The sequence below is a fragment of the Canis aureus genome, chromosome 2 (assembly GCF_053574225.1).
Source record: "Canis aureus isolate CA01 chromosome 2, VMU_Caureus_v.1.0, whole genome shotgun sequence".
Classification (NCBI taxonomy): domain Eukaryota; kingdom Metazoa; phylum Chordata; class Mammalia; order Carnivora; family Canidae; genus Canis; species Canis aureus.
In genome coordinates, this window is record NC_135612.1 from 66,631,526 (window position 1) to 66,659,262 (window position 27,737).

At 38.7% G+C, this 27,737-nt stretch overlaps 1 long non-coding RNA gene across 1 annotated transcript; it reads left to right on the forward strand.

The window, feature by feature from the left end:
• Positions 1 to 20,710: 20,710 nt before the first annotated feature.
• Positions 20,711 to 27,527, forward strand: LOC144290874 (uncharacterized). Its single transcript, XR_013358368.1, has 3 exons — positions 20,711 to 21,282; positions 23,537 to 23,610; positions 27,248 to 27,527. It is a non-coding gene; the product is annotated as an uncharacterized LOC144290874 (long non-coding RNA).
• The last annotated feature ends 210 nt before the right edge of the window (positions 27,528 to 27,737 follow it).

Here is a 27,737-nt window from a genome sequence, read left to right on the forward strand (position 1 = left end):
CTGACATAGAACATTTGTGTTCGTTATTCTCTCTCTTTTTTCCCCATGATATAAGTCAAATTCTCCTTTAGATTTCAGCTCAGATAACACTCTCCTAGAAGCCTTTCCTGGGCCTCTGATGAGGCCAACCTCTCCACATCCATAGCGTACCACTCTTCCCTTATATAGCACTTTGCCCAGGTGAAATTTTATGCTTGTTTGTGAAAATATTTCAGGTTCTACATCCTGATTCCATGGGTGCAAGAACCATTTTGTTCACCCAACGTCTATCCTGGCACCTGGCTCATAGCAGGATCTCAAAAATGTTTATTGGAAGAATAATGAATGAATAATAATATGAGTGAATTACATTTAGCACATATTGCCTCAAATCTTCAATGCACATTCACATCTAATATTGATTTCCACATATTAATTCTAAGAGTATCTCAGAGCAAAGGTAATTACTCTCACTTTTTTTTGGCTGACAAAGCTTAGTAGTATATTGCATTGTCATGGAGACTGTTAAAACGATGCTTGGTTCTTCCAAGCCCCAAATCTCTCTGTGTGAAAGCAGGAAGCCTGTTGGATGTGTTTCTCTGCACCTCTTGCTAAGGAACTCACATTTTTAAAAATGCCTATCATTTCAGGCGTGTTGCATAGACACTTTTACATAGGTTCTACTTTAATGGCTTTGTGATCTTTCCAAGTACATATTTTAAGTCCCATTTTATAGATACAATGATTAAGAGTCAGAAACTTTAAGAGACTGACCAAGTCACATGGCTTTCTTGAGGAGATGTGAAATTATTCTCCATTAACTGGAGCTTTTGATGTTAAGCTACTAGGAACTCAGGCTACAACAGACTCATGTTTATTCTGGGAAATCCTCTTTGTCAACTTAGAATCTATTTTACCTCCATGAGAATCAACCCTCACAGCCAAGTAATAATGCCTTTTCCCAAAATCAAAGTGACAGCCTTATTTGAGATAGGTTGACAGATTTTTAATTCTGAAAAAGGGTCCCTCCTCTTTCCCTCTGCTTTGTCCTCATTTCTTTCAGTATAAAATGGAAGAAAAATAAATAAATCCCTAGACATTGATCATACTGTGATCTGATGTATTTCTGATGCTATTTAGTTTATAAATATAGACGGAAAGCTCAATTGATATCATCTATTAAACTACTTCTTAAAAATTGTGACATCTACCCTAAAAAGAATAGCAGAGAAAACAGAACAATTGCTTTGACAAGGAACAAGAACGTGATGGAGTCTTACTATAATAATTATGTATATACCGAGATGTTAATAGAACCCCGTGCATCCAAGTCTGGCTGGTGGTTACGTGGCTAGTCCATCACCCCACGATTTCAAAGCAGGTCTCCTCAAATGAGGCACCAAATATTTAAATGACTGGTCCCTTAAACACAGATCTAGGAAGATGAAACTCTATTGCATATGCCTGCTGGTCATATAGAATCAGAAATGTAGAGCATATTAAATTTTTTTAGCAAGTGATTTGGCGAGGGGCAGGGATCAATTATGTCACAGAATGAATTTCATTTTTGAGATTAAATTGAGCTTGTTTTGCCTCCATTGTTCAGTTATTGGAAATCAAGGGATATATTCCCCAATTTCTCAGGGATTGGAGGGGTGGCCATCCTAATGTAAAGCATCTAGCTCTCATCCCTTTCCTTGATGTGCAATTAGCTGTCTGTAGAGTCTTAGATAATAATAATATCAATGGCATACTGATATTAATGCATCACTGATAGCAGTTGCCCTACCTATGTTGTGAGCTTGTTTAATCTTCAATACAGCTATGAGCCTAATAGCAATATTTTCAGTTTTCAGAAGAGGAAACTCATGTTAGGAAAAGAGTGACATGACCATGGCCTTGTAGACACTGAATGTTAGAGCTGAGACTAATACCCTATCTGATAGCAAAGCTTGTGGTCTCAATTTCCTCATCTTCAAAATGAAGATAGGCTAGGTAATTTATGCTTGGGCATTTAAAGATACTTCCAACATAGGATGAAACGGACTATGGTTCTGCCTCAGACTGATGCAAAGCACTCTGTGGGATGTTCATTTGTCCTGGACAGGGACACTGCTCCCCCAAATCCCCACTACACACTTCTCTCTGAGACCTTCTGTCAGGGGCAGTAGGTTAATAATCCTCCTAGATCATGGGCAGCCGGGAGCTGAGAGAGCCAGAGAAGAACTTCCTGAAGTGCTTATCCAGCTATGAGTAAGCTTTTCCTGAAGTATGTGTCCTGTTGGTTATCCTGAGGTTTGTTTATACACATCTGGACTCACAGCTTTCCCTCTCCCCCCTCAGCATTTATCAGATACCTAGTTCATTAAGCTCCATTGCTACTGAGAGTCTGGGAAGAGAAAAAAGTTCCCTGAAGCCATTTAGATGCATTTATAGAAAAATGTTTTGCCTGCCCCATGCTACTAGATTGTATCACCTTGCAGTCCAAGAGCTGAGAGCTCAGTCAGTATTATAGGAATGTCATATACTAAGTGCCTTTCCTTTTCCTTATTCACTTATCAGTCTATTAGATTTTCTTCCAAACACTCTAGAATCTGAGTTTCTTGACCTTCTCAACAAAAGTGAACTTTAGGTCCACCTTTCTTTCAAAGAGCCACTCCTATGACTATACCTCAAACTGTATCAAGACCCAGAACTGCTCCATTTCTGAAATCTTAAAAACTGAAGCTTAAAAACTTCATTCAGCCTCCATGCCTAAAAACTTCCTCACTTTCTTATACTCACCACTTTTGTTCTGTGACTCAAACAGTCTTTTAGCCTTTCTATCCCTCTACTTTGTTCATTCTGTAAGGTTCTTCTAAGCTTAGAGTTTCCCAACCAAGTTGGACCTTATCTAGGGATAGGTTTCACTTTTTGATGGGAGCTTCTAAGTCACTTTTAAAGGGTGCAACAGAGATACATGGGGTCATTTGCAATAACTCACGCACATTTCCCAATTTCCACCAGTGGTTTCTTTGAACAATCCTTTTCTTAGTTTTTATTGGGTAAACACAATAAAGAAAGAGGAAGGAAAATACCACATTGGTGGTATGACATTGTCCTCAAAGGAAAACTCATGGGTCTAATGCAATCTCCTTGCATTCTTACTATTCCTTCCAGACAAGCTGAGGGGGAGATGAGGTGATCTTAGCTAGGTGATTCTACACCTTTCTAAAACTTCTCCAGCTTTAGGTTTTTCTTCAGATTTTTATTCCACAAATGTGTACTGAGCATCTATTATGTGCCAGATGACCTTCTAGGTACTTGGATTGAGTGAATGAATAAAACATATCAATCCATTGCCCATATGGAGATTCCCCCATTCCAGTGTTGGGGAGGGAGATAAAGAGTGAAAAATATATATGATAAATAAGCAAATTATAGTTTGTTTAAAAGTGATAAATATTATGGAGAAAAAGAAAACTAGAGTAAGTAAGGGGCACGGTAATGGGACAGAAGATGGCTAGATTAGGCTCACTGAGATAGTAAGAGTTGTTCCAAACTGGAGGAAATGAGAGAGTTAGTCATGGAGATACTTGGATATCTGGAGTGTTCTATGAAGACAGAAATCTGGGGGTAGGAGGAACAAGAAATTGCATGGTGTGTTTGAGGGACAACAAAATGGCTTGTGTGGTTGGAGTGCAGTAAGCAACAGAGTCATAAGAAATGAGATCAGAAACAGGAATGGGGAAGCAGGGTCTGCATTTTACAGGGTAGAGATTAGCAAACTATGATCCATGGTCCAAATCAGGCCCACTTCCTGCTTTTGTAAGTAAAATTATTTAGAACACAGCCACATCTGTTTGTTTACATATTGCCTATGGTGCTTTCATACTACAATGGGAGAGTTGCGTTTATGGGATAGAGACCACATGGCCCACAAGGTCTAAGTTTTATTTTGATAAAATGAAGAGCCAATGCAAAGGAATTATATGATCTGAATTGGATTTTTCTAAAGATCATCCTAGCTTCTAGTCAGAATGGACTCTGGGCAAGTAAGGACAAATGGAGAGATGCCAGTGAGGAGTATTATTACAATCCAGGTAAATTATGGTGATTTGGATCAGAGTAGAATCAATGATAAAGTGAAAAGAAGTCCGAATCTGCATATATTTGGCATGTACAGCTGCATACAGGTTTTCTAGATAGGAAGAGCTAAAATTTTGCAAAAGCAAGAGTAGTTATAGGAGCACATCTGTAAGGTTTGTGCTGGACACTGGGACCCAGGAAAAGGGACTCACTCAAGCTCAAGTGGATGCTTTGGAACAAACGAGGAGCAGTCTTGTGATATGTAGCTCAGTGGTCCACTTGCCTACTAGCCCCAGCATACTTTCCTGGCCTTTTCTCTTTTCCCACATCTCTTGGTATCTAGACCAAGGCACCATTGGCTATTCTTCCTCTAAAGCCTTTGGTTTCTTTTCATCAAGTTCAACTCTGTGTTCCATTAACTCAGGGCTTTACTTTCTGCCTATAGAAATTTACTATCTGGAACAAAACATGCATTTGCATTCAGGAGACCTGGCTGTAATTCCCGGTTCTATGACTTTGGCAAAGCTATTTAAACTCTTTGCACCTCAATTTTCTAACCAATAAAGCAGGGGCCTAATTGTATCTATTCCACTGTCTTGTTGTGATAATTAGCTATGATCCTTTCTATTTAGTGATGTCATAGCAATTAGTATCTGGCACATGGTAGAATCACTATGAATCCATAGATGGTTTTCCCCATCCTCATTTTTCTTTTCCGGGGGATGTATTCTCTGATCTGTAAGGGGGAGGGTGTTTTTCTGTTCTCTAAAGCCATCCTGGTGTCAGGAATGTCCTCAGTTCACCCTGGCTGGCAGATTATTGCTTGCAAATTCCAAACTTTTGCAGACGTGCTGTGAGGAAGGATCAAGTAATATCACAGGCCTGGCTGGGAGACTGCAGGGAGGACATCCTGACTGGGGTTATTCATGAGATGCTGCATAATCAGGGTCTGCAGACAGAGATACCAAGCACCGGGAGCTGGTTCAATTAAAGAGCCATGCAGTGAGACAGGCCTGCTAGGGAGGGCTGGAGAAGATGGGCAGTTTCTGGAAGTAGGAAGTTCTTGGGTGGCTGGAGTCACTACTGACGGATTGGATTGGAGATTGTATGGGATTCGAGAGGCACTGGGAAGTGGTAGCAGGAGCGGAAAGTTTTTAATGGGAGGGAAAATGACTTGCTGAGTTCTCTCCAATTGAAAATGAAATCTTTTCCAAGCTTTCTAATGGCACAGCCTAGACAGTAAAAACGAACCATGGTGTGAGCCTAATTGCATGGCCCTGCTTCTCCCTTGTCTCCTTCAAGAAGCTCTGGAGGTGTGAACGGGTCAGTAGAGTGTGACTTTAATTTTTATGACCTTACCACTATATGCTTTTCCTATTTTCAAGGCAGTTCATGCTCAAAGAAAATTCAGAATCAGGGAAGTAAAGAGATTCTCTTTCTATCTCCCAAACCATATATCACCATTGTTAGCATTTTGGTTCTATTACTCCAGTTTATTTCAGATACATAATCAGCAGACACCAAATCTGTAATTAAAGTTCTTGAGGTTTTCCACAATCACATCTCTGCTAAAAGTTACATATTTCACATAATTTTTCCTCTAAGAAATTTAGCCACCTGTTAAGTTTTATTGTTTTTTTTTGTACCTCACTGTATGATGTCTTTCTTTTTATTTTTTGAAGAAATAAACTCATTACTTTTCAAAAGTTGCTGTCTTGCACAATGAGTTAACAAAAGCAAAACTCTGTGATCAGGAATGTTAGCTAGGTTTAATAAACTCTTCAAAACAGATGATTCTAAGTCATTCTTGAGCAGCATTACATATTAATATGGATGTGATCTTGGGGTACACATATCCATGAATATCTACCATCATATATACACATTTTTAAACACACATACATAGGTATGCGTAAATAAAATTGGTAATAGATATGTATTTTTATATCTTTTTTTTCCCCTTTGTCACCACAGCAGAACAATTTTCTTGGTAAAATTCATTAAACACTAAGGTTTTAAAAACTGCATAACGGTTATCATGTCATTAGGCCATCACTCATTTATACAACATTGTGTTGCTATATATTTTGAACACTTCAGATTTCTGTCACTGTAAATAGTGTTGGAATGTACATGGTTGTAAATAAATATTCATTGCATCTTTTGTGTTTCCTTAGGATTTATTCCTAGCAATGAGATTAATGGCTCAAAAGGTATAAATATTTTAAATATTTTAAAACCTTTTCTCTCTCTCCATATATGTGTATGCATATACAAATATGCACATACTGTCATCTCTATATGAATATTCATAAATATATAAAATATATATTTATCTATATTATCCATCTAAGAGTTAAATTACTTACCAGAAATATTGTACAAATATCTCCCTTCTATCCTTGAGTGCACTGTGAACATGTTCTTGGTCCCGTTCTCCATCAACATTAGTAGAGGACAACAAGCTTTTTGGACAGCTACAAAAACAAACAAACAAATAAAAAAACAGCTATGACAGTTTGACATAGAAACCTCCTTTTCATGTTTCTTCAGTTTTCACTTGTGTTACACTGGTAAAGTTTAATATGATCCTTCTATTTATTAGCTATTTTTTCTTCTGTAGTGTTCTGCTCAAGCTCTTTGGACATTGATTTTCTTGAGGTTAAGTGCTTTTCTAATTGATTTTTATGAGCTGTTTGGACACTAATGATATTTTCTTTTTGCACTTTTATGGCAAATATTTTATGAGGTTGTTTCATTTTAATTTTGCACACAGCATCTTTGACATTTAAAATATGCATTTATTCAAATCCTTTATGTCTCCTTAGTGATTTTCCCTAGGGTTCTGAAGACTCTCATTTCCCTAGGGTTCTGAAGACTCTCATCACTTAAATTCTTACCTGTATGTAAAAATACTTTCCTGCTACATTTGGCCATATGGTGATGAGTTGAGGGGCTAAGGTGTGGGAGGCTAGAATGGTAGATAGGAGCCTATGCAGAGAAGATATTGAACAAATATTAAAGAAGTACAAATGACATTTATACATTTCACTTCTTTGAGTCACTAGGAATAGATTTTGCATTTTGTTTTAAGTAACTATCATTGCTTTAAATTAGTTCTTTATCATCTCACTCCAGAATTTTTGCAATTGCTCCCCAGTTTTGCCTCCCTACTTCCAGCCTTTTCTAACACCAATACCTTCTGCACATTAAAGCCAAGGTAATTCTTTTAAAATATAAATCTGATGTTTTCACTTTCTAATTGAACTCCCTGCCATCAGCATTCATGGGCAGTGTCATGGCAGGTCATTCTGCACCCAGGCCTGGCCTCTCACATCCACTCCAGCCATCTCTCCACCTCTCTTCCCTTTATATTTGGCACTGTGCTATCATTGGGATGCATTACACTTGCTGTCCCTGCTCATGGTGTTAACTCTACTTGAGATCTTTTTCTTTATTCTCTTACACTAGAGCCAGGCAGTATCTCCCCCAGAAAGCAGCTTCTTGAATCTACATTCTGCTGTATATTCCTCTTCTTTCTGTTTGTGGCATGCTATGCTGAATGGTATCTTAAATGTAAACACAAACAATTCAGGGCAAAACATTCAATTAAGAAGGAAGGTACAGGGGCATCTGGGTGGTTCAGTGGTTGAGCATCTGCCTTGAGCTCAGGTCATGATCCTAGGGTCTTGGAATTAAGTCCCACATTTCCCTCCTCTCCACAAGGAACCTGTTTCTCCCTCTGCCTATGTCTCTGCCTCTCTCTCTGTGTCTCTCATGAATAAATAAATAAAATCTTTAAAAAAACAAAAGATGAAAGAAGGTACAAAGTGGCAGCCCGAGTCATTCTCTCTTGGGTACTGTCAAAAAGAGAAAACAAAACAAAACAAAAAAATAAAAAAGAAAGAAACTTGGCAAAGAAGATGAAGGTTAAGCAGATTTGTAAACATTAACATTTATTTTAGGGGACACAGGGTAGAAAGGCTTTTACATAAGTGTCTTGCACCTATCAGCATGTGAGTTCCTAGTAGGTAGTGACAGTATCAAATACCCTTTGTGGTCCTGACACCTCCGTGAGGCTTGGCACATCAGAGTCTTCAATCAGTATTTTGATTCATTGCTCTGATTTCTGAATGGTGGCAGGTTTCCCATTTATCCAGCAAAACAGTTTGCAGCAATTTCAGGGCACTATAAAGGGTAATGTGATCATCTCTGATCATCTTTTACACTCAAGTTATTATTGGGCAATTCATGAAAATGTGCTGATTAACAAGCCACCAAACTGAAAGAGATTGCTCTTGGTAAAACTCTTTCTAAAGAGCGAGTTTTACAGCCTGGTAGCCTAGAAGACATGTGCCTGGAATCTCTGAGAGAGATAGTCTTTGAAAGTGTGGATGATGGAACAACAAGCACTAGGAGTGTGCTTGGAGGGGAGAAAAGTGATTCAAGTTTTTTGTTGTTATTGTTTCATGGCAATTGAAGCAGCTACAGATGTGGATAGTGACCAGAGGATGGAGGAAGTCTTGTATCTCACAATGAGGAGAGTGAACTCCATCCTGATGATGAGAGGGACCTGCTTGTTGAAAGTTTCTGAGTTAAGGAATAATACATCTTTTCCTTATAAAGAAACGACTCTGGAATAGCATAGGCAGTAGACCAAGGCCTCTGAAATCCAGAGGTAAGAAGAGTCATGGAAGGCTATGATGTCAGGGAGGCTGATCTGCAGGTGAAGATTCTTGAAGGATGTGCAGAACACCAGATGCGGGAGACAATGCGTGTGTAGATTGAACACACAAATTGTGTTTTTGAGTCAGGTAGTCATTAAGCTAAGCAATCGACAATGGGATTTTGGGTCAATCACATGTTCACTCAACAACTAGTTGAATGTGGATTATATACAAGGCACTCTTCTGGCCTGCAAAAGGTAATGAACTAAGATGCTGTCTTTATTCTGGTGGAGATTTTGGTTAGCTATGAAGGCAAACAAGAGCTCAGCTAAAAATGACCATTTAGCCAGTGGGTGCTATGTGTTATGCTATGAATTTTCATTAGTTCTCACAACATCCCCACAAAGCTGGTGATGTTTTACTCTCTGGCTTTCATGCCTCAACACTAGTAAAGGAGAGGGGTAATAATAGCACAACTTCATAGGGATGATGTCATACTCAGGAAGTAAGATTGAGTCTGCTTGATACCATATTCCTAACTTTACTCATTTCCCAAAACTGCCTCCCAGGCAATTGTGGCACCAAGTGATAGAAGCGTTAAAGAGCTACATAAATCAAGTACATTGGGAACATAAAGAGGAAAAAAGACAAAAAATTGGCCAGGACCTTAGAGGTTGGGCTTTAGAGGGACTCTTATGCCTAAAAGAAGGTTAGAGTGCTTTCTGAGCCTGAAGAAAATGAGCTGGCACAAAATATCAATCCAAAGTAAGTAACACTTCCTCAAACCAGAGTATTTGCCTTCTCCAAATCTTCAAAGGCCAGGATGAAAGAAAGTAGTTAGGAATTTTCAAGGCAATTGCATTGGACAATGAGAAGGCAGTCACATTTTGACCTTCGACTGTGAGATAAGACAGAAAGCAGTCTTTGATTTAAAATATTGAGGAAAACTCAAAATCAACACAACCACTAAAACAAAAACAAAAACAATTTAAAACAAAACCAAAAACACCCAGGCACTTAAAGTCACCGGGAATCAAATCACAAGTCTATAAACTTCACACAGTGGAATTTTCCAGTAATGAATTCCATAAACTCTTAACTTGGTGGGACTTCTCCCTCTTCTTCTCCTCCTGCCTTATTAAACACAAGGTTGGAGTTTTACAGACTTTGCAGTAAATGTGAGTCCTCACGGCACTCATGGTATTGGCAAAAAAGTTTCAGTTGTCATTATTTCACAGTTAATAGATAAAAGTGAGCAGGAGAGGGGAAGCGAGGGAAGGATTTGATTTACGGTTGTCCTTGTTCCAAAGTGTCCTTGACAATCAGTTTTAGGATGCTCCTCAAATCGCCACAGAAACATCTGCCAAATGCTCTACTGCAGGGCAAAAACTCAGTGGGTTTTATGTGCTGCAGGATCAATGGCCTATTTCTTCAGACTCTAACGTAGGTTCAGAGTTTTCTAGAAATTTAAGAAAGAAAAAATAAGAAGCTCATTTGATGGCTGGTTGCATAAAAGTCAACACCTGCTACTTGGATTTTTTTTTTTAATGCCTGGTTAAGGGAAAATGTCAAGGGCTTTCCAAATTTGCATCAATTTGAATAAAACCATTGTTATACAGCTTGCAAAAAGTCAAAACACTTTGGGAGAAGTTAGAACAGATTTTTTTTTTTTTTCCTTGCAGAGATTGGCATAAAAGTAAAACTTCAGAGATCTTAATCTGAAGTAATCTTGCGAGAATTGCTCAGGCCCATATTTGCCAATTAAACTTATGTTCCAGAAGATAAAGCATTTGCTGAATTAGAGTATATAATTTGGTAGATAAGGGAATCTCTTCCCTTCATAAATACTTTATCAGGAAGTGAAAATATACAAGTCGATACTCCCAATAAGGCCATGAATATCAAGGAAAATTGATCTTCTAACTTGTGTTTCAAGGGAAATAATTTTGATTGAAAAATCTAAGTTCCATGATATGTTTTTGCAGTGTAGAGAATGCTATATATATACAAAAATTTTTCTTTTTGTATTAACAAAATCATTCCAGATAGATTTTGTGTGCAAAGTCAGATGAAAAAATAAAATGTGACATGCATTTTTCTTTTAAAAGATAAAAACTGAACCTGAAAAAAAAATCTCAAGTATTTCTAATTGTCATTAGCTTGATAATTAGGACTCAAGCACATTTATGTGGTCTTAGGTTCTCAGAGACAAGCATCTTGGTGTGTGGGAAAGAGTTCCATAAGTAGACTTTGCATTCTTGTTTTTTATGAAGTGTTGGATAATGTAGACAGCATTAAAATGAGTACTTATATTGATAAGGGTGATTAGTAAGGAGTAATGAGATTTTTTCCAAGATGTACACGAGTCATTTAGGCAAGATCTAGCTGAAAAAACTGAATTTCAACTTTTTCATCTTGGGTCATTAAATTTGCCTACAAATCAGTCCTACTCATTAATATATGAGAGCTATTAATATGAATGAGTTGACTCTTAAATTAAGCTTCTTATCAAAATGAGTAAGAGATCAAGGTTTCCAAACTTTTTGGTGGACTACTTGGTTATCCATACTTAAAGAGATAAGAATTTGATAAAATCTTGTAAACCTGTGTTGGAGCCACAATGCTAGGCTGTGGAGCTCCTACCTGTAAGACTACAGAAGCCAAATGCTTAGTCTTGATGCCCCAAAAACCTTCTTTGGAAAGAAGATGATAGAAAAGGAAAAAAATTACTTCATCCTTCTTGTCTTGATTTTTTTCTTCTTTATTGCCCATCCCTTAATTTAGGCCTGAGAGTCTTCCTCACCCTTGGAATAGCAGAACTAAGTAAAATTCTAAGGAAGCATGATCAGCAGCCTAGGACCATTGTTCTAGGCCCTGTGGAGAGAACTTTTCCATCCTAAACTGCTCTATCTTCTAATAGTAAAACATTATTGAGTTCTTGAAATATGCCAGGCACTCCACTAAAGGTTATGGCTTCTTCCTGCTGATAAGAACCCTATGAAGTAGGCATCATCACTATCTCCATTAAAAATATGAAAACTGAGGCACAGAGTATTTAAGAATTTTTTCTTGGTTTGTGAGAGAGCTAGGATATTAACACAGGCAGCATGAACTTCATGGCTTTTACTTTTAATAACCATACTTTATTGACTTTCATATTTATATTATGATGTTAACTGATGTCTGGAACAGTAACCCTAAAGGACAGAACCAAGAGTGCTATATTACATTTGTCCCTAGTTTTGTGTTTTTGAAAACTTTAATCTATTGTCATTATTGACAGCATTCACAAATATGTGAAATATTAGATTAACCAGAACACACAGTATCTAATCTGTCTTCCACAACATAACAATTATTGAATATCAGAAAGAGCCATCACTTTGCATCTTTAGCTTTAGTTCTGGTCCTGAAGCAAAGGCACCTCTTTCACACCTGATTTCTCTGCTCATCTGCAGGATGAAGCTTGAGAGTGCCCTTGCCTTCTCATCCACCCTTTGTTACACTTCCCATTAGCTTGTCTATCGTCCACCCTGACTTTAAAAGGTTAAGACCACATCTTATTATTCTCTTTATCTACCTCCAGATGCCAATAAAATATCTGTCCCGGTGAATATTTACTGAATTAAAGGATGGAAGCCTCAGTTTTGACTTCTGTTTATGGGATGATAATGTTTGCATAAACTTGGGAAAGATGATGAATAGGAAACTGTGTAGAATGAAAACATGGTACAAAACAAAAGATTCTTTCTTTCAGGATTTATTTGTAACCATTCTTATCTGTAGATGAATTTGACTTGTCTAAGGGAGTCACATCCAAGGGAAATGATTATTGCAAAATTTTCCAAAGTTATTTCAAAAACTAAATCATTTCATTTTTCATTCCAGTAAATCTTATCCTTGTTATGAAAGGAGAAATAAGAGACTGTTGGCTGTAGAGGTTCTGGACAAGGCAGAGTTTATAGAACCAGGAGAAATAAAGCCCCAAAGCTGTCATTTTCAAGGAAGATAATCCAACTACAACCCAGAATGTGGAATATCGGGCACCTATATGCAGAAGGCTCCATTTTAGGCACTTTTATGTAAAATTTCATCAAACCCCATAATTTTTATGTGAAGAAAAACAGCCCAATTTTATAAGTAGAGGAAATAGTGGCTAAGAGAGGTTTACAACTCACCCTAGATTATATATCTAAGAGGTAGGAGCATTAGGATTGAATCCATAACTGTATGACTCAAAAAGCTTAGCACATACCTAAAAGCAAGGGGAATGAAAGCAAAAATAAACAAGAAGGACAACAGCAAACTAAAGAGTTCTGTACAGCAAAGGAAACCATTAGAAAAATGAAAAGGCAACCTACAGGATGGGGAAAATATTTGCAAATCATGTATCTGATAGGGGATTAATATCCAAAATATATAAAGAACCTATACTACTCAATAGTAAAAAAAAAAAAAAAAAATCCAATTCAAATGGCCATAAGAACTGGATGGTCATTTTTCCCTTAAAAAAGATACACAAATGACAACAGATGCATGAAAAGGTGCTCAATAGGCTAATCATCAGGGAAAAGCAATTCAAAACCACAAATGAGATATCACCTCATACCTGTTAAAATGGCTATCATCAGAAAGATGATAGAGAACAGATGTTGGTGAGGAGGTGGAGAAAAGGAGCCATTTTGCACTGTTGATGGGAATGTAAACTGTATAGCCACTCTGGAAAACAACATGAAGATCCCTCAAAAAGTCAAAAATAGAAATGCTGCATAATCCAGCAATCCCACCCCTGGGCATATATCCAAAGGAAACGATATCACGGTTTTGAAGAAATATCTGCACTCTTCCTTATGTTCATTAAAACATTATTTACAACAAGTAAGATATGGAAATCACCTAAGTGTCCATCAATGGATAAATAAATAAAATACTTGAATATTACTCAGCCATAGGAAAGAAGGAATTACTACAATTTGCTTAATATGGATGGACCTTAAGGGCATTATGCTAACTATGTAAAATAAGTCATACAGAGAAAGATAAACATTGTATGATCTCAATTATATATGGAATGTAAGAAAAATAAACAGAAGGAGCAAGATGCCGGAAGAGTAGGGTCCCCAAATCACCTGTCTCCACCAAATTACCTAGAAAACCTTCCAATCATCCTGAAAATCTATGAATTCGGCCTGAGAATTAAAGAGAGACCAGCTGGAATGCTACAGTGAGAAGAGTTCGCGCTTCTATCAAGGTAGGAAGACGGGGAAAAAGAAATAAAGGAACAAAGGCCTCTAAGGGGGAGGGGCCCGCGAGGAGCCGGGCTGAGGCCGGGGCGAGTGTCCCCAGGACAGGAGAGCCCCGTCCCGGAGGAGCAGGAGCTGCACCGACCTTCCCGGGGGAAAGGGGCTCGCGGGGAGGTGGAGCAGGACCCAGGAGGGAGCAGATGCCCTCGGGTTTCCCGGGACAGTAACAGCAACTGCGCGCCCAGGAGAGTGCGCCGAGCTCCCTAAGGGCTGCAGCGCGCACGGCGGGACCCAGCGGGACCCGGAGCAGCTCGGGGGGCTCGGGCGGCGGCTCCGCAGAGGGGTCTGCGCCGCCCCGGGAGCAGCTCGGAGGGGCTCGGGCAGAGGAAGAGGCTCCGTGCGGAGGGGGCTGCGCGGTTCCAGGAGCAGCTCGGAGGGGCTCGGGCGGCGGCTCCGCGGAGGGGGCTGCGCGGCCCGGGAGCGCGAATCCACCAGCGCAGGCTCCGGAGCACTGGGCGCCGGGACACAGCCCAGGATCCCGCCTCCCCCGGGACAGGCAGAGGCCGGGAGGGCCCAGGACAGCGAGGACGCTCCTGCCCCAGCTGAGCAGATCAGCGGCCCCGCCCCGGAGCCTCCAGGCCCTGCAGACGGAGTTCCTGCCGGAGCTGAATCCAGGTTTCCAGAGCTGCCCCGCCACTGGGGCTGTTCCTCCTGCGGCCTCACGGGGTAAACAACCCCCACCGAGCCCTGCACCAGGCAGGGGCACAGCAGCTCCCCCAACTGCTAACACCTGAAAATCAGCACAGCAGGCCCCTCCCCCAGAACACCAGCTAGACCGACAACTTCCAGGAGAAGCCAAGGGACTTAAAGTACACAGAATCAGAAGATACTGCCCCGTGGTTCTTTTTTTTTTTTTTTTTTTTTTTTTTGTTTTCTTTTGTTTTGCTTTTTGATTTGTTTCCTTCCCCCACCCCCTTTTTTTTCTCCTTTCTTTTTCTTCTTTTTTTTTTTTTCGTTTTTTTTCTTCCCTTTTTTTTCTCTTTCTCTTTTCTTTCCTTCTTTCTCTCCTCTCTTTTTCTCTTTTTCCCAATACAACTTGCTTTTGGCCACTCTGCACTGAGCAAAATGACTAGAAGGAAAACCTCACCTCAAAAGAAAGAATCAGAAACAGTCCTCTCTCCCACAGAGTTACAAAATCTGGATTACAATTCAATGTCAGAAAGCCAATTCAGAAGCACTATTATACAGCTACTGGTGGCTCTAGAAAAAAGTATAAAGGACTCAAGAGACTTCATGACTGCAGAATTTAGAGCTAATCAGGCAGAAATTAAAAATCAATTGAATGAGATGCAATCCAAACTAGAAGTCCTAACGACGAGGGTTAACGAGGTGGAAGAACGAGTGAGTGACATAGAAGACAAGTTGATTGCAAAGAGGGAAACTGAGGAAAAAAGAGACAAACAATTAAAAGACCATGAGGATAGATTAAGGGAAATAAACGACAGCCTGAGAAAGAAAAACCTACGTTTAATTGGGGTTCCCGAGGGCGCCGAAAGGGCCAGAGGGCCAGAATATGTATTTGAACAAATTCTAGCTGAAAACTTTCCTAATCTGGGAAGGGAAACAGGCATTCAGATCCAGGAAATAGAGAGATCCCCCCCTAAAATCAATAAAAACCGTTCAACACCTCGACACTTAATAGTGAAGCTTGCAAATTCCAAAGATAAAGAGAAGATCCTTAAAGCAGCAAGAGACAAGAAATCCCTGACTTTTATGGGGAGGAGTATTAGGGTAACAGCAGACCTCTCCACAGAGACCTGGCAGGCCAGAAAGGGCTGGCAGGATATATTCAGGGTCCTAAATGAAAAGAACATGCAACCAAGAATACTTTATCCAGCAAGGCTCTCATTCAAAATGGAAGGAGAGATAAAGAGCTTCCAAGACAGGCAGCAACTAAAAGAATATGTGACCTCCAAACCAGCTCTGCAAGAAATTTTAAGGGGGACTCTTAAAATTCCCCTTTAAGAAGAAGTTCAGTGGAACAGTCCACAAAAACAAGGACTGAATAGATAACATGGTGACACTAAACTCATATCTCTCAATAGTAACTCTGAATGTGAACGGGCTTAATGACCCCATCAAAAGGCGCAGGGTTTCAGACTGGATAAAAAAGCAGGACCCATCTATTTGCTGTCTACAAGAGACTCATTTTAGACAGAAGGACACCTACAGCCTGAAAATAAAAGGTTGGAGAACCATTTACCATTCGAATGGTCCTCAAAAGAAAGCAGGGGGAGCCATCCTTATATCAGATAAACTAAAATTTACCCCGAAGACTGTAGTGAGAGATGAAGAGGGACACTATCTCATACTTAAAGGATCTATTCAACAAGAGGACTTAACAATCCTCAATATATATGCCCCGAATGTGGGAGCTGCCAAATATATCAATCAATTATTAACCAAAGTGAAGAAATACTTAGATAATAATACACTTATACTTGGTGACTTCAATGTAGCTCTTTCTATACTCGATAGGTCTTCTAAGCACAAGATATCCAAAGAAACGAGAGCTTTAAATGATACACTGGACCAGATGGATTTCACAGATATCTACAGAACTTTACATCCAAACTCAACTGAATACACATTCTTCTCAAGCGCACATGGAACTTTCTCCAGAATAGACCACATATTGGGTCACAAATCGGGTCTGAACCGATACCAAAAGATTGGGATTGTCCCCTGCATATTCTCAGACCATAATGCCTTGAAATTAGAACTAAATCACAACAAGAAGTTTGGAAGGACCTCAAACACATGGAGGTTAAGGACCATCCTGCTAAAAGATAAAAGGGTCAACCAGGAAATTAAGGAAGAATTAAAAAGATTCATGGAAACTAATGAGAATGAAGATACAACCATTCAAAATCTTTGGGATGCAGCAAAAGCAGTCCTAAGGGGGAAATACATCGCAATTCAAGCATCCATTCAAAAACTGGAAAGAACTCAAATACAAAAGCTAACCTTACACATAAAGGAGCTAGAGAAAAAACAGCAAATAGATCCTACACCCAAGAGAAGAAGGGAGTTAATAAAGATTTGAGCAGAACTCAACGAAATCGAGACCAGAAGAACTGTGGCACAGATCAACAGAACCAGGAGTTGGTTCTTTGAAAGAATTAATAAGATAGATAAACCATTAGCCAGCCTTATTAAAAAGAAGAGAGAGAAGACTCAAATTAATAAAATCATGAATGAGAAAGGAGAGATCACTACCAACACCAAGGAAATACAAACGATTTTAAAAACATATTATGAACAGCTATACGCCAATAAATTAGGCAATCTAGAAGAAATGGACGCATTCCTGGAAAGCCACAAACTACCAAAACTGGAACAGGAAGAAATAGAAAACCTGAACAGGCCAATAACCAGGGAGGAAATTGAAGCAGTCATCAAAAACCTCCCAAGACACAAGAGTCCAGGGCCAGATGGCTTCCCAGGGGAATTTTATCAAACGTTTAAAGAAGAAATCATACCTATTCTCCTAAAGCTGTTTGGAAAGATAGAAAGAGATGGAGTACTTCCAAATTCGTTCTATGAGGCCAGCATCACCTTAATTCCAAAACCAGAGAAAGACCCCACCAAAAAGGAGAATTACAGACCAATATCCCTGATGAACATGGATGCAAAAATTCTCAACAAGATACTGGCCAATAGGATCCAACAGTACATTAAAAAAATTATTCACCATGACCAAGTAGGATTTATCCCTGGGACACAAGGCTGGTTCAACACCCGTAAAACAATCAATGTGATTCATCATATCAGCAAGAGAAAAACCAAGAACCATATGATCCTCTCATTGGATGCAGAGAAAGCATTTGACAAAATACAGCATCCATTCCTGATCAAAACTCTTCAGAGTGTAGGGATAGAGGGAACATTCCTCGACATCTTAAAAGCCATCTATGAAAAGCCCACAGCAAATATCATTCTCAATGGGGAAGCACTGGGAGCCTTTCCCCTAAGATCAGGAACAAGACAGGGATGTCCACTCTCACCACTGCTATTCAACATAGTACTGGAAGTCCTAGCCTCCGCAATCAGACAACAAAAAGACATTAAAGGCATTCAAATTGGCAAAGAAGAAGTCAAACTCTCCCTCTTCGCCGATGACATGATACTCTACATAGAAAACCCAAAAGTCTCCACCCCAAGATTGCTAGAACTCATACAGCAATTCGGTAGCGTGGCAGGATACAAAATCAATGCCCAGAAGTCAGTGGCATTTCTATACACTAACAATGAGACTGAAGAAAGAGAAATTAAGGAGTCAATCCCATTTACAATTGCACCCAAAAGCATAAGATACCTAGGAATAAACCTAACCAAAGATGTAAAGGATCTATACCCTCAAAACTATAGAACACTTCTGAAAGAAATTGAGGAAGACACAAAGAGATGGAAAAATATTCCATGCTCATGGATTGGCAGAATTAATATTGTGAAAATGTCAATGTTACCCAGGGCAATATACACGTTTAATGCAATCCCTATCAAAATACCATGGACTTTCTTCAGAGAGTTAGAACAAATTATTTTAAGATTTGTGTGGAATCAGAAAAGACCCCGAATAGCCAGGGGAATTTTAGAAAAGAAAACCATATCTGGGGGCATCACAATGCCAGATTTCAGGTTGTACTACAAAGCTGTGGTCATCAAGACAGTGTGGTACTGGCACAAAAACAGACACATAGATCAATGGAACAGAATAGAGAATCCAGAAGTGGACCCTGAACTTTATGGGCAACTAATATTCGATAAAGGAGGAAAGACTATCCATTGGAAGAAAGACAGTCTCTTCAATAAATGGTGCTGGGAAAATTGGACATCCACATGCAGAAGAATGAAACTAGACCACTCTCTTTCACCATACACAAAGATAAACTCAAAATGGATGAAAGATCTAAATGTGAGACAAGATTCCATCAAAATCCTAGAGAAGAACACAGGCAACACCCTTTTTGAACTCGGCCATAGTAACTTCTTACAAGATACATCCACGAAGGCAAAAGAAACAAAAGCAAAAATGAACTATTGGGACTTCATCAAGATAAGAAGCTTTTGCACAGCAAAGGATACAGTCAACAAAACTCAAAGACAACCTACAGAATGGGAGAAGATATTTGCAAATGACATATCAGATAAAGGGCTAGTTTCCAAGATCTATAAAGAACTTCTTAAACTCAACACCAAAGAAACAAACAATCCAATCATGAAATGGGCAAAAGACATGAACAGAAATCTCACAGAGGAAGACATAGACATGGCCAACATGCACATGAGAAAATGCTCTGCATCACTTGCCATCAGGGAAATACAAATCAAAACCACAATGAGATACCACCTCACACCAGTGAGAATGGGGAAAATTAACAAGGCAGGAAACAACAAATGTTGGAGAGGATGTGGAGAAAAGGGAACCCTCATACACTGTTGGTGGGAATGTAAACTGGTGCAGCCACTCTGGAAAACTGTGTGGAGGTTCCTCAAACAGTTAAAAATAGACCTGCCCTAGGACCCAGCAATTGCACTGCTGGGGATTTACCCCAAAGATACAGATGCAGTGAAACGCCAGGACACCTGCACCCCGATGTTTATAGCAGCAATGGCCACGATAGCCAAACTGTGGAAGGAGCCTCGGTGTCCATAGAAAGATGAATGGATAAAGAAGATGTGGTTTATGTATACAATGGAATATTACTCAGCTATTAGAAATGACAAATACCCACCATTTGCTTCAACGTGGATGGAACTGGAGGGTATTATGCTGAGTGAAGTAAGCCAGTCGGAGAAGGACAAACATTATATGTTCTCATTCATTTGGGGAATATAAATAATAGTGAAAGGGAATATAAGGGAAGGGGGAAGAAATGTGTGAGAAATATCAGAAAGGGAGACAGAACGTAAAGACTGCTAACTCTGGGAAACGAACTAGGGGTGTTGGAAGGGGAGGAGGGCGGGGGGTGGGAGTGAATGTGTGACGGGCACTGGGGGTTATTCTGTATGTTAGTAAATTGAACACCAATAAAAATAAATAAATAAATAAATAAATAAATAAATAAATAAATAAATAAATAAACAGAATCAGAGAACAGATTGGTGGGTGGTTGGCAGAGCTAGGGGGTGGGAGGTAAGGCAAATGGGTAAGAGGTGGGTCAAAAGATATAAACTTCCAGTTATAATATAAATAAGATCTCGGGATACAATGTAAAGCATGGTAACTATAATTTAAAGTACTATTTTCTATAGTTGAAAGTGGCTGATAGAACTGATCTTAAAAGTTCTTATCAAAGGGAAAACGTTACTATGTAAGGTGACGGATGTTAGCTAAACTTACTGCAGTGATTATTGCACAATATGTACATATATCCAATCATTATGTTGTACACCTGAAACTAATACAGTGTTATATATCAATTATATCTCAATAAAACAGAGACTTGGCACTTTCTCCTCTGTCATATACCTTACTAACAGCAGCTTCGCCCCCTCCAATGCTATCCTTGTACTCTGATACTTCTTTGGCAAAGCAGAAATGTGGTGTCAGTGGGCTTAGGAAGCAAGCAAGAATTTGTGTTTATTACTGTGCTTAAACATGAATTAGGGTTATTATACCTGTAACTAATAAAAACTCAACTCTAATTACCTTATGAATAATAAAGAAATTATTCATGGACACTGGCATACCCTGTAAGATAGTTAAGCTGTCAAAAGAACAAGGAAGCAGGTAAGAAACATCTAGAATCCAGAATTTAAATGCCATTAGAGCTACTTCTCTGATTCCTAAATCTGTGCTAATCTTCTTCCCTACTATAGACAGGACCATAGACAGCTCCTATGCATTCAGAACTTCACTATGGAATGGGAGAACACTATTACTTGGAGTCTCAGATTCAAAATTGGTGGAAAGGACTCTAAGTGGCCAGCCAGGGCCCCATGTATCCCTTACACAAGCAAACTGAGACCAAAGACATGAGGCGGGGTAGATCATTCCACAGTACTAAAGGAAGACTTACATATATCACGTAGATCACTGGACACATGTTCTCCTCCTCCACAGAACCCCAGTGTATTGGGATCGAATGGGAAGAATAAGAGGCATATTTGGAGGAAAACATTAACTAGATGCAGAACATATTGAAGTCCCTCATGCCTCAAGACTCATTGTTTTTCCTATAGGTACTTTTTTCTACCAAAATTTTTGGCTCTTGACAACTCAACTTCACTAGCATTTTTGCTTGGCAAGTAATGTAAAGGTGAGAGAAGTATTTCTACTTAATGTTCATAAAATTGCCATTTAATCAAGGGTCACATGATTTGGGCTCATCCAGGAAAAGTTAAATGTGCAGTTCTAAGGTAAGACACAAGACAGAATTGTCAGAATCATAATGTTGCCATGTTTTATTGAAAACAGGATTTCTGGATATGACATCTCACTTAGCTATATAAAACAATTCTATATGAAAGGCATGCCCAGTAATATCTCAAAATGGTATTTGCAACATGTATTCTTTAGTCACACTGAGTTACTTGTTAAAGAGGCAGAGTTTAGACCTACTGGATCAGGATATTTATGGGTGGCATCTGGATCCTGGAGTTTAACAAGCTACTCATATGATTTTTACAAACAGCAAAGTTTAGCAGCCTCTGGTCTTAGGCAGTAACTGCTACAAACATGAGCTTGGGACTTTCATTCTTTCCTGGTGATGGCATGTCTTAGCACAATCCTTGAAAGCAAGAAACTTTAATGTCAAGAGCCTTAAAATGTTCATAATTTGTATCGTTAGTAATTTTATTGTGGTAATCTTTCCTTTTTAAAGATTTATTTATTTATTTTAGAGAGAAGGAGCATAAGTGGGTGGGGCAGAAGGAGAAAATCTCAAGTAGACTCCCTGCTGATCTCGGATCCCCATGTGGGGCTCAATCCCATGACAATGAGATCACAGCCTGAGCTGAAACCAAGAGTCAGATACCTAACTGACTGAGGTATCCAGGCACCCCGGTGGAGATATTTCAAGAAACTATAGTGAAATATGGAAAACATAAAGCATTAAATAGAGAGAATAGCCATTACCTTATATTATGAGTTAAAAAAAGAGACCATAAGATGAGGATAGTTGTACCAATTTTGGCTAATCTACCTCAATGCAATATTATTCAAGGCATTAAAATGAATGTTTGTAAAAAGTATGTAGTAATTTAACAAATTGCTTAAATTATGATGTTAAGTGAGAGGGGAAAAGTATAATTACAGTTAGGTATATCAAAGTTACAAAATAACATTATATCCAGAACCACCTGAAGGAAATACATTGAAATAATAATAGTGGTTCATTGGATTATGAGAAATTTTTCTTTCTCTCAGCTTTTGTTTTCAAAATGTTCCTACAATAAACTGTTGCTACTCTTATAATAAAAAATTAAAAACTATATTAAGTTAAAGACAATTTTAACACTCATAAATTTGAAAAAAAGAAAAGAAAACTCATGTCCTGCCAGCCTCCGGGTATATGGATGTTAGGCAACCACAGCCCCATTAACTGGCTCCTGTGGTCAGCCCTTCCTTACCTTCTACTTTGTGTTCTGTGCCTGGGTGTTTGGATACCTTTCCTTGCTCTTAATCCTCTCCTTCAGGATGACCATCTTGCCTCAGTACCCTGAGAGATAAAGCTGAGATTTATCAATAAATAGTCCCACACTTTGGTAGTCGTGACCTCCTGCATCCTTGTAGCTCTGCCCATTCAGGCAACAACTTTCTTCTACCCTGTTATTGCAGATCTGTTTATTTTTTTAAAGATTTTTTATTTATTCATGAGAGACAGGGAGAGACAGAGGCAGAGACACAGGCAGAGGGAAAAGCAGGCTCCATGCAGAGAGCCTGACGTGGGACTCGATCCCAGGTCTCCAGGAGCATGCCCTGGGCCAAAAGCAGGCACTAAACCACTGAGCCACCCAGGGATCCCCACATCTGTTTAAAATGATATGGACATCCATGTGGCTTATTCCAATACAGAGCAATACTGGGGAATTTAGAAGAGAACTTCAAATCAACATTACTAATTGTTTTTCTTTTTATACATCTCTCTAGGTATAATCTTTGAGGTTATTTTTACTCTTCATCCTCATTCATACCCCATATCATATTTCCTATTTAATACAGAAGCCCTCGATTCAGGGAGTTTTTACCACATTCCTTCTTATATCCCACAAATGTGTGTTTTCAAATTTCATGTTGCATTAGGTTGAGTCTGTCATATTCCTCTATTTGTCATCAATTCCTACAAGGCACCTGTCTAGTTGTATGTACGTATGTATGTACTTATTACATTATATCCCCATCACTCATTCTTATTCCCCTCCTCTTTCAAAAACAATTCTAGCGTGTTTTTACTTTTGTCCTTTTACTTGAATATATTCTTGTAGAATATTATTTTTTGTTGTGAATATTTGATTTATATTATATTGTATTTGTTATAGACCTATTTTTGTTTCTTTTCTTTTCCCATTCAGGCTCAAGTTTTGAAGGTGTAGCCATGCTGTGGATATATCTGGCCTGTAGCTCCTAACTGATATATACTATTCTGGTACACAGCCTACATATTTTTTAAAAGATTTTATTTATTCATTCATGAGAGACACAGAGAGAGAGAGGCAGAGACACAGGCAGAAGAAGAAGCAGGCTCCCCATGAGAAGCCCGATGTGGGACTCGATCTGGGATCCCGGGGTCAAGACCCAAGCAGAAGGCAGACTCTCAACCGCTGAGCCATCCAGGTGTCCCACAGTGTACATATTTTTACTACCGTTCCTCCAGCCATAAACACCTACATTGACTCCAACCTCAACAGCTATTTGCTTTAAAAATACCCATGATAAGATACCTATGCTGCAATTATTTTCTTTAACTTTAGTAGGAACAGAAGCTGACAACTTTTGTCACCTAAAAATGGCAAGGAGTTTCTCTCCTTTAATTGGAGATTAATTAAGTTGAACTTTGGAACAAATCTTTTTGTTGTCTTTGTCCTGGAAGAAAGGAAAAGAATCCAGGTTATGAATAAAATTGGAAAATTCTCACCCTTTTGGGTGACTAGAGGACAGATACTGGGACCCAAATTACCCTGATTATCCTAGAATCAGAGGGTGTGTCCTAACTGGTCATAAAAAATGGATATCTCTTTTTCTTTCTTTTTTTTTTAATCAGAATATAGACTTTGGAAATAAGAATGCTTTATGGACTAAGATGTAATTCTTCTTCAGTGTGATTCTAGATTAACCTAAGTTTATAATTTTTTTCTTGTGAACTGCCTTTGTTCTTTGAGGGATTGTTTGCAGTCAATGTGGAGCTTAGATTATAAAAATAGCAGTAAGGATATGTAGGCATGGACTTTGTTCATTTATTCAACATAAATTTATTGAGATTTACTATGTTCCATGCACTAGCATAAGCAATGTGCTATCGCAGGTAATAAAACAGCCCAGCCTTCATGAATCTTATAGTCTTCATCTTATCCTGGAAGAATGACTAGGAAAAAATTCTTGCCTTCTCTTGATGCTCCTTAAAAATACAATGCCATTGATTTTCTATATCTGACATTATTATTTATAAACCATTAATTATGAATGCTAGTTGCTTAGGGGGAGTCATTTTACATAAACACATCAATATAAATAATTATATTTGGGGACAGTGTCTTAAAACAAAGAAATTATATATATGAATATACGAGAATATATATATATATGGCAGTTGGGGTGATTCAGAATCTGTTTCCACTTCCCTTTGTGGGAATCCATCCAAATGATTTTAGAAAGAGGCAAAAAAAAAAAAAAAAAAAAAGGCATGAAATTTCATTTCCAATAACACAAGTGGTAGGTAGCCATTACAGGTCACATTATATAAAGAATGTTTTAAATAAGGTATTTAAAATGAGAACAATTATATCCTCTTCAAATTTATACATAGATGTATAGTTCTCTAAAATAACTGTCACTGTGTTACAACACTCATCCAATGACCCTTTACTGGATGAAGAAATACAGGAAGACTGGTAGATAGAAGAGAATATATCCTCAGAGAGACTTCAGACCAGCTTGGGAAATGGAGCAGAAGGAAGGGCCATGAAGATATATCGACTTTATTAGCAATGATATTAGTGGAACAGATACCTAGGGTTGATCTGGAAAGAGGGAAGAAAAGCAGGTAGTATAGCACACAGAACCTAAGAATTACAGAAGTTCTCTGCTAAGCTTAAAGCTTTTTGAATTCTTAAACTAGGAGAATACATGTCCTCAAGCCAGAGGACATTGATTTAAGAAAGATTGAGACCATTAATCAAAATGTAAAGTGTTGACCCTCTCAGCCCTCTGCCTTCTGCCAACTTCCACATTGCTAGGAGCAAATACCTAACTCAGAAGAAATGGCCCTTTCCAAGCTTTAAGACATGTAACAGAAAGAAGTGGGTCAGACTTTTGCACAGACTTTATAGTTAAAAATGGTAATAATGTTACTGAAAAGGATTTTAGCAAAATAAAATAATTAAACTTTATTAGAATTACTCTAGAAAATAGGAAAGAATCAGACATCACAGGCAATTGAAAACAGTTTGTCTGAAAAAAGAGGAAAAAAAAAGCTCAAAGGATAAACCTTAGAGACAAAAGGAAAAGAAACTGATAATGCTGCAGAAGGAAGTTAAAAAGTGAGAATAAATCAGAAAGAGAAAAAGGAAGAGAAAAATAAAACCACTGTGGAGTTGAGAGTCACATTTGAAATAACTACAACATAAATAAAATTAAATAAACATGACTAAAAACATGGCCAAGGACAGAGGATAGGCTTGGCTAAGTCACACATAAAAAATGGAAAAAATAATATACAATTATTTGCCAAAATATAATATCCAAATATAAAATAAATTTCAAAGCATTGACAATATCTTTCAGTTAAAGACTATTTCAGAATAACCTCTTAAGTTTTACTATGCCAGAGCCAAAGAACTAGATCCATGAGGATGGAAGGGATTTTTCATGAAGGAAATGGAAAATCACACATCCTGAGTCAATAAGTCAGAACTGGAGAAGATGATCTTAGAATAACACTAGACAACACTACTTCCTTTTTCCTCTGTGGCCTCATGGACTTGGGTCAGAACCGGATTTCTATTGGAATGGACCTGCTATCAAATGCACTCACTGGGAACAATGAGATGACAGTGGGCTGCAAGGATCCTGGGGAATCAGCCTTTGAGGGCTCCCAAAGGTGACCTGAGGGTGTTAAACCCAGTCACAGCAAGCTATAGTCTTAAATCATTTTCTACATTCTCTTTCTTTATCTCTCTTTTATTTTCAATCTCAATTCCCAAGGAAGTCTTATTGTAAAGTCATTTCCAGAGGTTCATAGTAGAGATGTAAGGCAAAGTCATGTACTATAATTGTTAAGAGCTGAACTGTGCCCTGCCCAACCCCCAACTCGTATATAGAAGTTCTAACCCACAGGAACTAAGAATGTGACTGTATTTGGAAATTAGCCATTAAAAAGATATTAAGTTAAAATGAGGTCATATGGGTGGTCTCTAATCCAATATGACTGCTGTTCTTATAGGAAAAGGAGATTAGCATACAGATACACTAGTTTCCAGAACTAAATTGCTATTTTTTAAGCCACCAGTCTATAACATTTTTTAAAAGATTTTATTTATTTATTCATGAGACACACACACACACACAGAGAGAGAGAGAGAGAGAGAGAGAGAGAGATCCAGAGAGAGAGAGAGAGAGAGAGAAGCAGGCTCCATGCAGGGAACCCGACATGGGATCTGATCTCAGGACTTCAGGATCATGCCCTGGGCCAAAGGCAGACGCTAAACCACTAAGCCACCCAGGGATCCCCAATATTTTGTTATGGCAACCCTAGCAAACTTATAAAATAACCAAAAAAAAATGAGCTGCAATAGTCATAGAAACAGTAGCAGAAACATTTAATACATTCCAAATAATGTTTTAAGCACTTACATCTATGTATTCACTTAATCTTTACCACAACTCCAAGGATTCAACACTTGCAAAATGCTTGGAAAAAATACCTGCATAAAATGAGTGTTCAGTAAATGTTACCAATTAATGTTCTCTATGTTTTAGAGATGAGGATACAAAGACTCAGAAAGGTTGGACAATTTCTGTACATTATTTTTAAGTGGACATTTTAATACTCTGATCTACTCTTCCAGGGGCTGAGTGGAAATAAAGCAGTGATCAACAGGGCAGTGACCACCAACTGTGTTCAGCAGGACAGAAGTTCCACAGTGAACATCAGCAGTGGGCACTGCAAGGTGATAAGATGATGGTGGACCCACATAGAAAAACTGCAAGGGGGCAGCCAGGGTGGCTCAGCGGTTTAGTGCCGCCTTCAGCCCAGGGCCTGATCCTGGAGACCTGGGATCGAATCCCACATCGGGCTCCCTGCATGGAGCCTGCTTCTGTCTCTGCCTGTGTCTCTGCCTCTGTGTGTGTGTGGGTGTGTGTGTGGGTGTGTATCTCATGAATAAATATATAAAATCTTAAAAAAAAAAGAAAAGCTTCAAGGAATCACTCCATGTTAGTGAAGGATGAGAATGGGGGAGCACTGAAGATATATACGCATGAAACTTATCCACACAGACACATACCACTTCTCAGTTGAGCCCAAAGTTTTGAATAACCTATTTACCTTATTTAATG